Here is a 14,532-nt window from a genome sequence, read left to right on the forward strand (position 1 = left end):
TGCATGTTGGCAAATTGAACACCAATAAAAAATAAATTTATTATTAAAAAAAAGATGTGGTCTATGTATACAGTGGAATATTACTCAGCCATTAGAAACGAGAAATATCGACTATTTGCTTCAACATGGAGGGACCTGGAGGGTATTATGCTGAGTGAAACAAGTCAATCAGAAAAGGACAAACATTCTATGGTCTCGTTTATATGGGGAATATAAACATTAGTGAAAGGGAATAAATGGAAAGGAGAGAAAACGAATGAAAGTATCAGTGAGGGTGACAAAACATGAGAGACACCTAACTGTGGGAAATAAACAAGGGGTAGTGGAAGGGGAAGTGGGTGGGGCGTTGGGGTGACTGGGTGATGGGCCATGATGGGGGCACTTGGCGGGATGTACACTGGGTGTTATGCTATATGTTGGCAAATTGAATTCAAGTAAATAAATAAATAAATAAATAAATAAATTAAAATTAAAAAGTTGTGGCAAAATACACATGACATAAAATTTACCATCTCAATACTTCTTTTGTAAAGATTTATTTATTCATTTGAGAGAGAGTACACAGGGGCAGCAGGGAGAGAGAGGGATGGAAGCAGATTCTGCATTGAGTATGGAGCCCAATGGGGCTCGACCTCATGACCCTGAGATCAGATCTGAGCTGAAAGCAAGAATCCAATGCTTAACAGACTGTACCCCCTAGGGCGCCGGCATCTTAACCACTTTGAAGCATGCAGTTCAGTGGCATTAAGCATATTTACATTGTTGTATGATCATCAGCACTATCCATCTCCAGAACCTACTCATCTCCCCAAACTAACTCTCCCATAAACTTTTTATTTTTTTAAAGAGTTTACTTATTTGAGATAGAGAGTGAGAGTGCATGAGTAGGGGTTGAGGGAGAGTGAGAGGCAGGCTCCCTGCTGAGCAGGGAGACCAATGCAGGGCTCCACCCCAGGATCCTGGGATCATGACCAAAGGCAGGTGCTTAATTGACTGAGCCACCCAGGCGCCCCAACATAGACTTTTTAATAACAATGGCACATAAGGGGGCTCAGAGCTGATATGTCACTTGCAGCCAGAAGAAGATGCACATTATACAAGTATATCTGTGTCCTTGTACTACATACTCTACAACAATTTAGAATTTTGATAAATCCTACCATGCCTTAATCCTAGCTCAATTATGTTACATTATATTTTTCAGCATTAACGTGTTCCACATTAATATTTAAAACACACCACAAATTTTGTAATCCTTCATCTTTTTGATACACTGGTAGCCTCCAGGCATGGAGGGGGCCCAGGCTTCTTGGGCCTTAGAGAGCAAATGGTCTGCATCTCCCAGGTGAGGAGGCAGGCTTTCCTCAGGCTCTCATATTTGGTGAGTGGCTGACCCTTTGCCAGTTGCTTTTTATAGTGAAGTCAGCAGAACTTGTGGGACTATTTTTAGTGGCGGGCTCAGTGACCTTAGGCCTTCCTTCTAAGACCTGGGGCCTTGAAGCATCTTCCCAGCAGCCTGGATGTTGTGTCTCACGGTCCTATGAGCCCTGACGTGGCAGCAGCTGCGTGTGCTATCCTCCTCTGGGGGGCTGTTCCCTCCCGCATCTCCTGGCCTGAAGGATCCGGAATGTTGGCCTAGTTGCTCCTGACACTTCCACCTGGAGGGAGAACCAGCAGCTTCACGGAGGCCAACCCCGAGTCCATGCCCCTACCCAGTGCTGTAAGTCCCCTTGCATGATTCTCAGCAAAGGCAACAAGTCCATCCCTGGCTGTTAAGTAATTTGGAGGGTGGAGAAGACTCAGGTCTGCTGTAGGGATGTTTTCTAACAGAGGCATGAGCACCCCTTGCATTGTAAATGCAGCACTGCCGGACACTCCCTGGTGGGCAAGCCTCCTGCCTCCAGTCTGTTACAATGATTCTATGACATCGTGGATGTGAGCATGTGTTGGAATGTCCTAGTAAGTGCAAGGTACTATTTCCATTACAGCATGAACACTTGTTCATTTTTGTGCTTTTGCAAATTGCAAGAGGGTTCCATGCAGTGGCGCTGTCTTCCTTCCTGGTCGCTGTCGGTGCAAGGGTGGTGGTCTGGGCCCAGGGCAGAGAGAACTACTGCATTCCCGAGCCACCTCGAGACCTGTGTGGTTCTTCCTGTTGTCACTAAATCTCCATTAGTTCCCTGCAGAGCTCTGGAATGGGGTCACTGATTTGGCAGGACAAACAAGAACAATGGCTCACTTCTCCACATGTGAGTGAAGCACAGAATGGCCCTTGGGTATGGGAGGACAGGCAGGGGTGGTGCGCACTAAGCCAGCCCTGGGTTACTCAGCATGCCAAGCAGGGAACCGTGAGGGGCAGGTCCCAAGTGATCTGGAAATATCTTCATCATCATCACAGACCAAATTTCATTCCTTGGAACTTTACTGTTTCCTGTGCAAATCTGATATTACAAATTTAATATCAAAAAGCAGCTAATCCACTGAGCAGTCATCTTTGAACTGGGACACTAGATGAACCAGAGCATCTCCCTTATAAGCATGCATTTGTTCATGCATTCATTCACTTGTTTGTTTGAGAGCGGTAGTCTAGTCATCTTCAGATTCAGTCAGAACAGAGTGTGAATCCTGGCTCTGTCTCTCAAGGCTGTGACCTTGAACAAGTGTAATAGCTCTTTGGGACCTCAGTTTCCTCATCCATAAAAAGGCAGGTGACATTCCCCTCATGGGCTTGCTCCAAGGGTTAGCACTGATGGGCAGACAGCCATCTGCATTCAGAGTGAGTGGCTGGGAATCAGACTTCTGCTCTCCATCATTGCACCTTTTCATTTTCCTCAATCAGTAAATGTCTTTCCAGTGCTGCAGATGTCCCACTCAGGTTCCCCTCCATCCCTGGGCACACCTGCCTGACTTCCTCATGTGGGCCAGCAGTGATGCCTAAGAGGGCTTTCCCTGCCTGTGGGAGCCACCTGGCCCACCTTGTCTGACAGTTCATCAGGCCTGAGGGTCCAGCACTCTATTGTGCCCTGGAAGTAGCCTCTAAACCCATAAAACTTGGCAGAAGCTAGGATTTGGATCCCCTGCAGGAGGGGTATGTCTGAGGTTCCCAGAGGTCCAGACAGGACTGAGTTGCCCTCAGTGGTAACTTGCTTGGTAATGAAACTTTATTGACTGCCCTCCTTTCCCTGCCTCACCTCCCCACCTCCCTGGGATCACCTCCCAGATAAACTACTTGCACTTGGGTTCTCATTGCAAGGTCACTTCTGGGGGCTGGGAGGGAGGTAACTTAAAGCAAGTGTCTAATATATACTAGTGGATATGTTCAGAGATGGACAGATTCTCCTTATAGTCTAAGAGGTAATACATAGTCTAAGAGATAATATAGCACAATGACATAGTTAAGAGGCATTGTGGGGTTGGGAGGAAGGAGGCTAAGGGGCATGTTCTTGACTTTCCCAGGGGAGGACAAACCGAGCAGAGGCTCAGGGAGCCATCGCAGGGGCAACTTTACAAGGACAGGACTGGGCAGGAGGCTGACCTGCCTGCAAGGTGTGGTCTCTGCAGGGATGGCCCAGGGGCAGGCAGGCTTGTTGTGGGAAGGCAGTCAGGGCCCTAAACTTCAAATTCATTTTATGGGGTCAACCTGCGGGGCGGGGCACACCCCTCTGCTCTGGGCGGAGGGGTAGTCAGGGTCAGGGCTTGGCTAGCCCATCACATGGACCCTGGTGGGGCAGGGTGGGGGCCAGGGCAGGCCTTGAACTGGGGCTGCTGCCACCAAGCTGAAGGCCATCTGGGGAAGAAAAGGCCTGGCTGGGAATGAAGGATGGGTGCTGTGGTGGCAGAGGTACAGCAGGAAGCTGGGACAGACATAAGAAAAGCTGTGGGCAGGGTAAGGCCCAACTTGTGCCCCAAGCCTCCTGCAATGGTCCAGCCATATGCCTGGAATCAGCCCCTGCTTGTGGTGTGTCCTGTCAGAGCTTCAACAGAAATAACACAGTAGCAGGAAACATGTGAAGCCCTCACCACAGGCGAGGCACTGTGCTGAGGGCCTTACGTTGACAGCTTCCTTCCGTCCTCAACTCTCCGAGGTAGGCACTAATATTAACACCACTTCACAGATGAGAAAACGGAGGTTCATCCTGTTCCTAAGCACAGCTTGTGAAGTCATTGATCCCTTGCAATTATCCAGCTCAGGCCGCACAACAAAGTGTTACAGACCCAGTGGCGTATCCCATAGAAATTGATTTCTCAGAGGTCTGGAGCTTGAAGCCAAGCTAAAGATGCCAACAGGATTGGTTTCTGGTGAAATCCTCTTCCTGGCTTGTAGATGGCCACCATATTGCTGGGTCTTCACATGGCCTCTTCTCTGTGGGCACAGAGAGGGAGGGAGAGAGCGAGCGAGCCAGTTCTTGAGTCTCTTCCCCTAGTTGTTGGGATACCAGTCCTATCTGGTCAAAGTGCTGCCCATAAGACCTCATTTAACCTTTATTGTATTCCTAGAGGCCCTATATGCAAGAAGTCACATTGAGGATTAGGGCTTTACTATACAAATTTGGGGGTGGAGGGAACCAACATAATTCAGTCCACAATATCCTCTAACATTGTATAACTTTATTATTTACAAATGTCACTTAGTAAGTAGTGAGATCTATATATCTTAAATTTCCATCCCAGGACTACGTTTTGGCATAGTAGCTCTGTGCAAAAGCTACTCTGCTTAAAATTCAGATAGGCCTGCAGAGTCCTGAGGCAGTACTCTGGGCACTTATGAATGCTGTAAATGAGGAGAAGAGAATGGGGCACGAGCTAGGACCTGGTGCATACCACCTGCCACGTACCAAGGCCCTAAGGAATGGGTCCTTGGGTCCTAGCATGGCAATTGTCCTTTGGAGCTTAGCTGAGGCTGCGCCCTTTGCAAGAATGCTACATTCTCCATGTGGTTTCTTTACAACTGAGTTCAACTGTTAGTTGCTATTCATCAAGACACTTTTGTTGTTTTATTTTTCTCGCATTAGAGTTAAGTAGGAAATAAAATGTTTCCTGTACCCATAGTTATACTGAAACAAGATAAGCCCATCTCAAAAGTTACAGAGCCCAGAGCAAGATTACCGACGGGGGCACACAAACCATATGTTTAACGACATAGGCATATAAAACATGGCTGTAGAGTTGAATTGTTTTTCTTTTCTGGCCTTGACAAATGTAGCTCCATAGCAATTTGGGAGGCTGGGTTCAAGTGTAGAATCCTCGGACTCCTATGTAAAGATACAGGTGTGCCCCCAGCCTGTTCCTTCTCTAGGCACTGATCTGGGTGGGTATACATTCTGGAAGTGGGCTTAGAGTCACTCAGAATTCCCAGATCCTGGGGAGTTGGGAGCTTGATCTGGAAAGTTTAGGGTAGGGTTACTGGCTGCCGGTGGACATGATCCCTCTTTCCGTGGGGAGGGCAGGAGGTGTCAGGGGATGGCTGGGCCCTGAAGCCTAGCTGTGTACAGAGGTGTGTAGGCCATACAAACCAGGGATTGGGCAAGATGGCCTATATCCAGAGGCCCTCCTTATACGCAGAGTTGTCTTTGCTGAAGTAATATAATGTAGTACTAAATCTTGTTAAATATTTAGCTTTTCACTTGTCAATGCATTTCCACCCCTGTTTTGGAGTATCCTGCCGTTGGACTCATGTTCTGGCTCAGACCATGAGGGTGAACTTTACCTGAGGCTCTCTCCCTCCAAAATCTCTCATCCCTCTTTAGATCTTGGTTAGAAGAGGCCGCAGTCAAGACATCTTTGAGTCGTCTGGGAAAGTAGAACCAGACTGGGTATTGCTTATTTTTTTTTTTTGTTAGGTGCGATATTATGGGGATGTTTGAAAAAACAAACATTTATAGATTAGATAAACATACTCAAGTGTTTATTTATTTATTTTTTATAATCATTTATGATAGTCACACAGAGAGCGAGAGAGAGGCAGAGACACAGGCAGAGGGAGAAGCAGGCTCCATGCACCGGGAGCCTGACGTGGGATTCGATCCCGGGTCTCCAGGATCGCGCCCTGGGCCAAAGGCAGGCGCCAAACCGCTGCGCCACCCAGGGATCCCATACTCAAGTGTTTAAAGGTGAAATATGTTTGCTAGAATGTCTTAAAGTCACTCTGGTGGGGAGGGATATAGACGGGAACAAAAAGGCAAGAGGCAGACCATGATGGAAGCTGACCACGGCGGTGTGGGATCAGTTTACTGCCATACTTTTGCATGTGTGAGCATTTCTACAATAAAGAGGTCACCGCAAGAAGAAAGCGCTGTTCCTGGAGACTCAGTGGAGCAGGGGCTGCAGGCGAAGCATCCATTCCTTGGGAACGGCCAGTGTGCACAGTCCGCACAGCTCCTCTAGAGGCGGGATCCTCCAGGCCCCTTTCCTCCGCGATGTTTCACAGCCCGAGAGTCGGTTCTCTTCTTTGGAAACCAAGCCTCGGATGATTCCCTGCAACACACGAGGGGGGAGCTCAGAGCGCTCGGCCTCGGGGAGCCCGACCTGCGGGTCACTCCTGCTCCCGCGCTCTGCGGCCCGGGGCGGGGTCTGCACCGCCCTGACCTCCCGCGCGCTGCACCGGCCGCGCGACTGTCCGCCTGGGGGCCCGCCCCGCCGGGAGGGGAGTCTACGCAAGCCCGGCCTCCCCCTTTCACCCGCGCCCCGCCCCGCCGGGAGGGGAGTCTACGCAAGCCCGGCTTCCCCCGCCCCGCCGGGAGGGGAGTCTACGCAAGCCCGGCTTCCCCCGCCCCCCGCGCCCCGCCCCGCCGGGAGGGGAGTCTACGCAAGCCCGGCCTCCCCCTTCCCCGCCCCGCCCCGCCGGGAGGGGAGTCTACGCAAGCCCGGCTTCCCCCGCCCCCCGCGCCCCGCCCCGCCCCGCCGGGAGGGGAGTCTACGCAAGCCCGACCTCCCCCTTCCCCGCCCCGCCCCGCCCCGCCGGGAGGGGAGTCTACGCAAGCCCGGCCTCCCCCTTCCCCGCCCCGCCCCGCCCCGCCCCGCCGGGAGGGGAGTCTACGCAAGCCCGGCCTCCCCCTTCCCCGCCCCGCCCCGCCCCGCCCCGCCGGGAGGGGAGTCTACGCAAGCCCGGCCTCCCCCTTCCCCGCCCCGCCCCGCCGGGAGGGCATCCGGTCAGCCGGCCCTGCGCCGCGCGGGCGGGGACAGAGGCGCGCGAAGTCCGGGTAAACCGGGCTGGGGTCCAAAGGGGGGAGTTCGAGGGCGGCGGCGTGGCGGGGTGGCCCTCAGGGGGGGTCCACGCGAGGCGCCGGGTGGAGCCTGGGGTGGGGGAGGCGCCGAGAGGAAGGACCGCTCCGGGGGATCGCGGGGCCCGGCGGGGCACCCGGGGAGGCTCGGGGCTCGGGGAACGCGGAGGACCTGGGAAACCGAGGGCCGGGGTTTTAGAGGGGAGGCCCGGGGCCCGAGGGACGGTGATGTAAGGGAAAACCGGGAAGGGGAAGAAAAGGTGGTCCCGGGGGACCCAGGGCGGAGGCGGCGCCGCAGGAGGTAGCCAGGTGAGGACCAAGGCGGGGGCAGCGCTGGCCGAGCACCTGAGACCGACGGAGGCGAACCCAGGGCCCGGGGGCGCCACGCCCTTGCGGGTGGCAGGGGGCGTCCAGGCCGCGAGGAGTGCGCAGGTCTTGTTCAGGTCCGTCTGCGGCTCCCTCTCCCCCAGAAACTACCGAGGGGAGGGGCGGCCCTGCAGGTGCTTTTGATGCAGCTGTAGCTTGAGAAACACTGGTCTGAAACTTCCGAACTTTGAGGGGTTTGGACTGCGGGTGGGACTGGCCAGGTGTCCTGTGATACAAAGGCATTATTACGCTTAATCTTCACAACTCTGAAGTCGGCGCTGTGGTCCCCATTTAACAGAAATCGAACTTTTCCAAGGACCCGCATCTAGGAAAGGAAAGAGCTGGATTTTAGACCCTCAGGTAGGCCCCAGGGTGCTTCCACTGAAGCCCGTCCCCTGTGAAGCCCAGAGGCACTTTGACCTCACAGCCAGGTAGCGGGCTGCTGAGTGGAAATGGTTGTTCAGTGAGTAGTTAGGAGTGGCCCTGCCTCCTGGCTTGCAGTGAGCACTAGCGTGTATGAGGTACTGGTGACCAGGTCTCAGACCTGTCGTGCTCTGGAGTGCCCAGAAGGCCTTGGATTCAAGGCCAGCTTCTCCTTGACTCACTGGGATGCATACAACCGATGGGACGGACCCCTGAGAGGCATCTGGAAGGTCAGTGACCTTTATAGACTCATGTGACTGGCAGCCAGGTGGGCTCGGTCCCCCTGCCCAGCCACTCTCATGGCCTGTGCCCAAGGAAGGGGCCCCAAGCACTTGGACCCTGCAGGGCTCTTGCTCCACACTTTGACACCTTGGCCAGGTAGTTGCCTGTGGTGGGGGCTGTCCTGGAGCACTGCGTCCATATCGCATCCTCTGTGGGACAGGCTGGGTGGGAACCCCTGCCCTGGAGCCAGTGCCATCTCCCCGCAGCCTCACCCTTCTCCGTGGGCTGCAGGACAGGCTTTACCTGTGTCCACAGCCCACACTCCCGACGGGAGCCTCCCTCCGCAGCAGGCCTGTGCTCCAGGACCTGGTGTGTCCAACTGTACTCGTTGCTATTGATCCACATTTGAACACATCCTGCTTCTGAAATGCTCCCAGTTCTCGAGGCAGCTGAGTGCCTTTGACCACCATCCACGGGAACGTGAGGTCGCTGTGGGTGGGTCACGGTGTCCCCACATGTAAGGGGCACAGAGCAGGTGGGAATGCCTGCTGGGTGCCGACCACACTGGGCCTCGGATGCACGTTAGATGACTTTAGAGGGCCTTCCTCAGTGTGCTTGCCTCACGCGAGTTTCTCTTGGAGCTGCTCTGTGCGGTCCGCGTAGCTCTGCCTCGCACCTTGAGACACAGCCTCTTTCTCCGCAGTGGGGGAAGCCTTCAGTTTAGCACAGCTGCCGGCAGTTGCCTCCTGTGCCAGCCTGGTTTCTTGGCATATTTAGAAATCCATTTGTGTTCCACTTGAATCTGAACATGGTGTGGGTCATCCAGAGGGTTTTTCTCCCTTTGGGAGGAGAGAAAGAATCTTTGGGTTACATGTTTCTCTAATTACCTAGTTTTTCTAAATCCTTTTGGTCCTCTTTTTAATTAGTTATCTTGTCTGGCCATCTGTGCCCTCTAGTGGGTGAGCTTTCCTGCTGCCTGGTTATCCTGTGAGCAAGGGTGCTGGGGGATTTCTGCTCTTTCCAGCACTGTCTGCCTTGGCCACTCCTTCCTGTTTACACGCGAGGGGTCAAGGATGTGTCTTCTCTTGGTGAAGTGATTCAGTCGTGATCAAGCCGACACAGGGCCCAGTTCATTAAAGTTAATGAAGGAAGGATTCTCTAGTAGGCTATATTTCATCCTTTGTTGACTCTAATTCGTGACTGGTTTTGTCTGCTGTTTCATTTTATTCTTTATTGGTTTTATATGTTTTGTATTAATTTACCTTTTGTGTTTGGATACCATGAACTTGTGGCCCTTTGCAGATTCAACTTGTGAAGTGGCAGTTGTACTCTATTATTATTAAATGCTGAAGTTGTTGCTGATTGACTGTGGTGGTCTGTTTACATTTCGTTCCTTTGTCATTTAATAGTCCTTTGTCTGACGCCTTTGAAAATCTCTTATTTTCTGGCAAGCACAGAATGTTCCGGAGCCATCTTGATTTTTCTTCTGCCTCAAGTTAGAGGATTTATTGTCCTCCAAGGGCTCTGTCTCTGAGTACGGGAGATGAAAATCTGAGTGTCAGAGGTGCATGGAGGTATCCCCAGACTAAGGGGAATTGTTGCTTTGGACTGCTTTTAGAAGTGTCAGAGGCAGAAGGTAGATCCTTTTTTAAGGCTGGAGCTCACGTTGACTTTTAGAGTTTTGATGCTAAGTACCCAGCTATTCTTGAAGGACATAGGGTCATGAGCAGCTAAGATTTTCTCCCACATTGGCAATCCTCAACTCTCTCGCCCCCAGAGGGCAGGTGGAATGTAGCTGAAGTCACAGAGCTGGCCCATTGTCAGTTATCCTTTATGGGGGTCATTTGGGGTCACTCATGGGCCCTGATTCCTTTTAGTGGGGCAACCAATAGTGTTGCCATTGGTTTTTATGTTTTCAACATAAAAAAATCACTCTGAGGAAGAAACATGAACTTGCTTTGCCCGTAAGACCCTACAGGACTGGCAGCCCTGGGCTCACATCCTGCCATCCTCTTTCATCCAGGTACCCCAGACTTGTTGGCCTCTTTGCTATTCCTTCCTTGGAATTGCCACATTTGCCCTACTTTAGTGCCTTTATACTTGCTGCTGTCTCTGCTTGCAGGGCTCTTTCCCTAGACCTTTGCACAGTTGACATTTCTTTTAAGTTTTATTTATTTTTCAGTAATCGCTATACCTAACATGGGGCTCGAACTCACAACCCCAAGATCAAGAGTTGCATGCTTTTCCAGCTGAGCCAACCAGGAGCCCCTGTGCAGTTGGCGTTGTTGTATGTATGTATGTATGTATGCATGTATTTATTTATTTATTTATCAATGGGGGTTTAGTAAAATGTCACACCTTCTTCTAGGGCCTTCCTTGATCCTCCATCTGTTCCCTACCCTACACTTTCCTGGGATAGTCCCTGACAGTTCACTGTATTTAATTTGCCTCATTTATTTATTTGTTCTCCTGTTTATTTCTATCTCGGCCTCTAGAATACAAATTTCCTGAGAGTAGGACCTTTATCTGTCTTGCTTTTCAGTGTATTCTCAGTACCTGGAAAATGCCCAGCATAGAAGGAAAGAACAAAAGGTTATTTGTTGAATAGATGATGAATCATTCATGTACTGAGGGGGAGAGAAGGATGAATAGGTGGAGCACAGGGAGTTTTTAAGGCAGTGAAACTACTCTGTATGTTATTATGATGGATACATGTCATTATACATTTGTCCAAACCTATTGAGTGTACGGCGCAAGAATGAACTGGACTCAGGGTGATTATGATGTGTTGGTGTAAGTTCAGTATAACATGCTCCTCTCTCGTGTGGGATATTGGGGGGGGGGGTTATGGAACTCTGTATCTTTCACTCAAATTTTTTTATAATAAATTTATTTTTATTGGTGCTCAATTTGCCAACATACAGAATGACACCCAGTGATCATCCCGTCAAGTGCCCCCCTCAGTGCCCGTCACCCATTCACCCCCACCCCCTGCCCTCCTCCTGTTCCATTACCCCTAGCTCGTTTCCCAGAGTCAGGAGTCTTTATGTTCTGTCTCCCTTTCGGGTATTTCCTACACATTTCTTCTCCCTTCCCTTATATTCCCTTTCACTATTATTTATATTCCCCAAATGAATGAGAACATACACTGTTTGTCCTTCTCCGATTGACTTACTTCACTCAGCATAATACCTTCCAGTTCCATCCACATTGAAGCAAATGGTGGGTATTTGTCGTTTCTAATGGCTGAGGAATATTCCATTGTATACATAGACCACATCTTTATCCATTCATCTTTCGATGGACACCGAGGCTCCTTCCACAGTTTGGCTATTGTGGACATTGCTGATAGAAACATCGGGGTGCAGGTGTCCCGGCGTTTCATTACATCTGTATGTTTGGGGTAAATCCCCAACAGTGCAATGGCTGGGTCATAGGGCAGGTCTATTTTTAACTCTTTGAGGAACCTCCACACAGTTTTCCAAAGTGGCTGCACCAGTTCACATTCCCACCAACAGTGTAAGAGGGTTCCCTTTTCTCCGCATCCTCTCCAACATTTGTGGTTTCCTGCCTTGTTAATGTTCCCCATTCTCACTGGTGTGAGGTGGTATCTCATTGTGGTTTTGATTTGTATTTCCCTGATGGCAAGTGATGCAGAGCATTTTCTCATGTGCATGTTGGCCATGTCCATGTCTTCCTCTGTGAGATTTCTGTTCATGTCTTTTGCCCATTTCATGATTGGATTGTTTGTTTCTTTGGTGTTGAGTTTAATAAGTTCTTTATAGATCTTGGAAACTACCCTTTATCTGATAGGTCATTTGCAAATCTCTTCTCCCATTCTGTAGGTTGTCTTTTAGTTTTGTTGACTGTATCCTTTGCTGTGCAAAAGCTTCTTATCTTGATGAAGTCCCAATAGTTCATTTTTGCTTTTGTTTCTTTTGCCTTCGTGGATGAATCTTCCAAGAAGTTACTGTGGCTGAGTTCAAAAAGGGTGTTGCCTGTAGGCAACTCTAGGATTTTGATGGAATCTTGTCTCACATTAAGATCTTTCATCCATTTTGAGTTTATCTTTGTGTATGGTGCAAGAGAGTGGTCTAGTTTCATTCTTCTGCATGTGGATGTCCAATTTTCCCAGCACCATTTATTGAAGAGACTGTCCTTTTTCCAGTAGAGAGTCTTTCCTGCTTTGTCAAATATTAGTTGACCATAAAGTTCAGGGTCCACTTCTGGGTTCTCTATTCTGTTCCATTGACCTATGGAACAGGCTTTACCTGTGTCCACAGCCCACACTCCCGACGGGAGCCTCCCTCCGCAGCAGGCCTGTGCTCCAGGACCTGGTGTGTCCAACTGTACTCGTTGTTATTGATCCACATTTGAACACATCCTGCTTCTGAAATGCTCCCAGTTCTCGAGGCAGCTGAGTGCCTTTGACCACCATCCACGGGAACGTGAGGTCGCTGTGGGTGGGTCACGGTGTCCCCACATGTAAGGGGCACAGAGCAGGTGGGAATGCCTGCTGGGTGCTGACCACACTGGGCCTCGGATGCACGTTAGATGACTTTAGAGGGCCTTCCTCAGTGTGCTTGCCTCACGCGAGTTTCTCTTGGAGCTGCTCTGTTTTTGTGTCAGTACCACACTGTCTTGATGAGCACAGCTTTGTAGTACAACCTGAAATCTGGCATTGTGATGCCCCCAGATATGGTTTTCTTTTTTTTAATTCCCCTGGCTATTCGGGGTCTTTTCTGATTCCACACAAATCTTAAAATAATTTGTTCTAATTCTCTGAAGAAAGTCCAGGGTATTTTGATAGGGATTGCATTAAACGTGTAAATTGCCCTGGGTAACATTGACATCTTCACAATATTAATTCTGCCAATCCATGAGCATGGAATATTTTTCCATCTCTTTGTGTCTTCCTCAATTTCTTTCAGAAGTGTTCTATAGTTTTTAGGGTATAGATCCTTTACCTCTTTGGTTAGGTTTATTCCTAGGTATCTTATACTTTTGGGTGCAATTGTAAATGGGATTGAGTCCTTAATTTCTCTTTCTTCAGTCTCATTGTTAGTGTATAGAAATGCCACTGAATGCTGGGCAATGATTTTTGTATCCTGCCACACTGCCAAATTGCTGTATGAGTTCTAGCAATCTAGGGGTGGAGGGTTTTGGGTTTTCTATGTAGAGTATCATGTCATCGGCAAAGAGGGAGAGTTTGACTTCTTCACTGCCAATTTGAATGCCTTTAATGTCTTTTTGTTGTCTGATTGCTGAGGCGAGGACTTCCAGTACTATGTTGAATAGCAGTGGTGAGAGTGGACATCCCTGTCTTGTTCCTGATCTTAGGGGAAAGGCTCCCAGTGCTTCCCCATTGAGAATGATATTTGCTGTGGGCTTTTCGTAGATGGCTTTTAAGATGTTGAGGAATGTTCCCTCTATCCGTACACTCTGAAGAGTTTTGATCAGGAATGGATGCTGAATTTTGTCAAATGCTTTCTCTGCATCTAATGAGAGGATCATATGGTTCTTGGTTTTTCTCTTGCTGATATGATGAATCACATTGATTGTTTTACGAGTGTTGAACCAGCCTTGTGTCCCGGGATAAATCCTACTATGTCATGGTGAATAATTTTCTTAATGTGTTGTTGGATCCTATTGGCTAGTATCTTGTTGAGAATTTTTGCATCCATGTTCATCAGGGATATTGGTCTGTAATTCTCCTTTTTTGGTGGGGTCTTTGTCTGGTTTTGGAATTAAGGTGATGCTGGCCTCATAGAACCAGTTTGGAAGTACTCCATCTCTTCCTATCTTTCCAAACAGCTTTAGTAGAATAGGTATGCTTTCTTCTTTAAACGTTTGATAAAATTCCCCAGGGAAGCCATCTGGCCCTGGACTTTTGTGTCTTGGGACGTTTTTGACTGCTTCAATCTCTTCCCTGGTTATTGGCCTGTTCAGGTTTTCTATTCCTTCCTGTTCCAGTTTTGGTAGTTTGTGGCTTTCCAGGAATGCATCCATTTCTTCTAGATTGCCTAATTTATTGGCGTAGAGATGTTCATAATATGTTTTTTTAAAATCGTTTGTATTTCCTTGGTGTTGGTAGTGATCTCTCCTTTTTCATTCATGATTTTAATAATTTGAGTCTTCTCTCTCTTCTTTTTAATAAAGCTGGCTAATGGTTTATCTCTCTTATTAATTCTTTCAAAGAAGCGACTCCTGGTTTTGTTGATCTGTTCCACAGTTCTTCCGGTCTCGATTTCGTTGAGTTCTGCCTGAATCTTTATGAACTCTCTTCTTCTGCTGGGTGTAT

General features: G+C 49.3%; 1 protein-coding gene across 4 annotated transcripts in view; it reads left to right on the forward strand.

Annotated features, from left to right (window-relative positions):
* Positions 1-1,499: 1,499 nt before the first annotated feature.
* The window catches only part of SLC41A3 (solute carrier family 41 member 3), a 94,542-nt gene continuing 81,509 nt past the window's right edge, over positions 1,500-14,532 (forward strand). Inside the window, exon 1 of one of the 4 annotated variants that reach the window (XM_041764149.1) lies at positions 1,500-1,720. The gene's annotated coding sequence lies outside the window, so the exon portion shown is untranslated. Of the gene's footprint in view, positions 1,721-7,120; positions 7,200-7,506; positions 7,664-14,532 lie in introns of those variants that run through there. The other 3 variants (XM_041764150.1, XM_041764152.1, XM_041764151.1) reach the window with 3 other exon arrangements.

Source organism: Vulpes lagopus, chromosome 7, assembly GCF_018345385.1.
Source record: "Vulpes lagopus strain Blue_001 chromosome 7, ASM1834538v1, whole genome shotgun sequence".
Taxonomy (NCBI): domain Eukaryota; kingdom Metazoa; phylum Chordata; class Mammalia; order Carnivora; family Canidae; genus Vulpes; species Vulpes lagopus.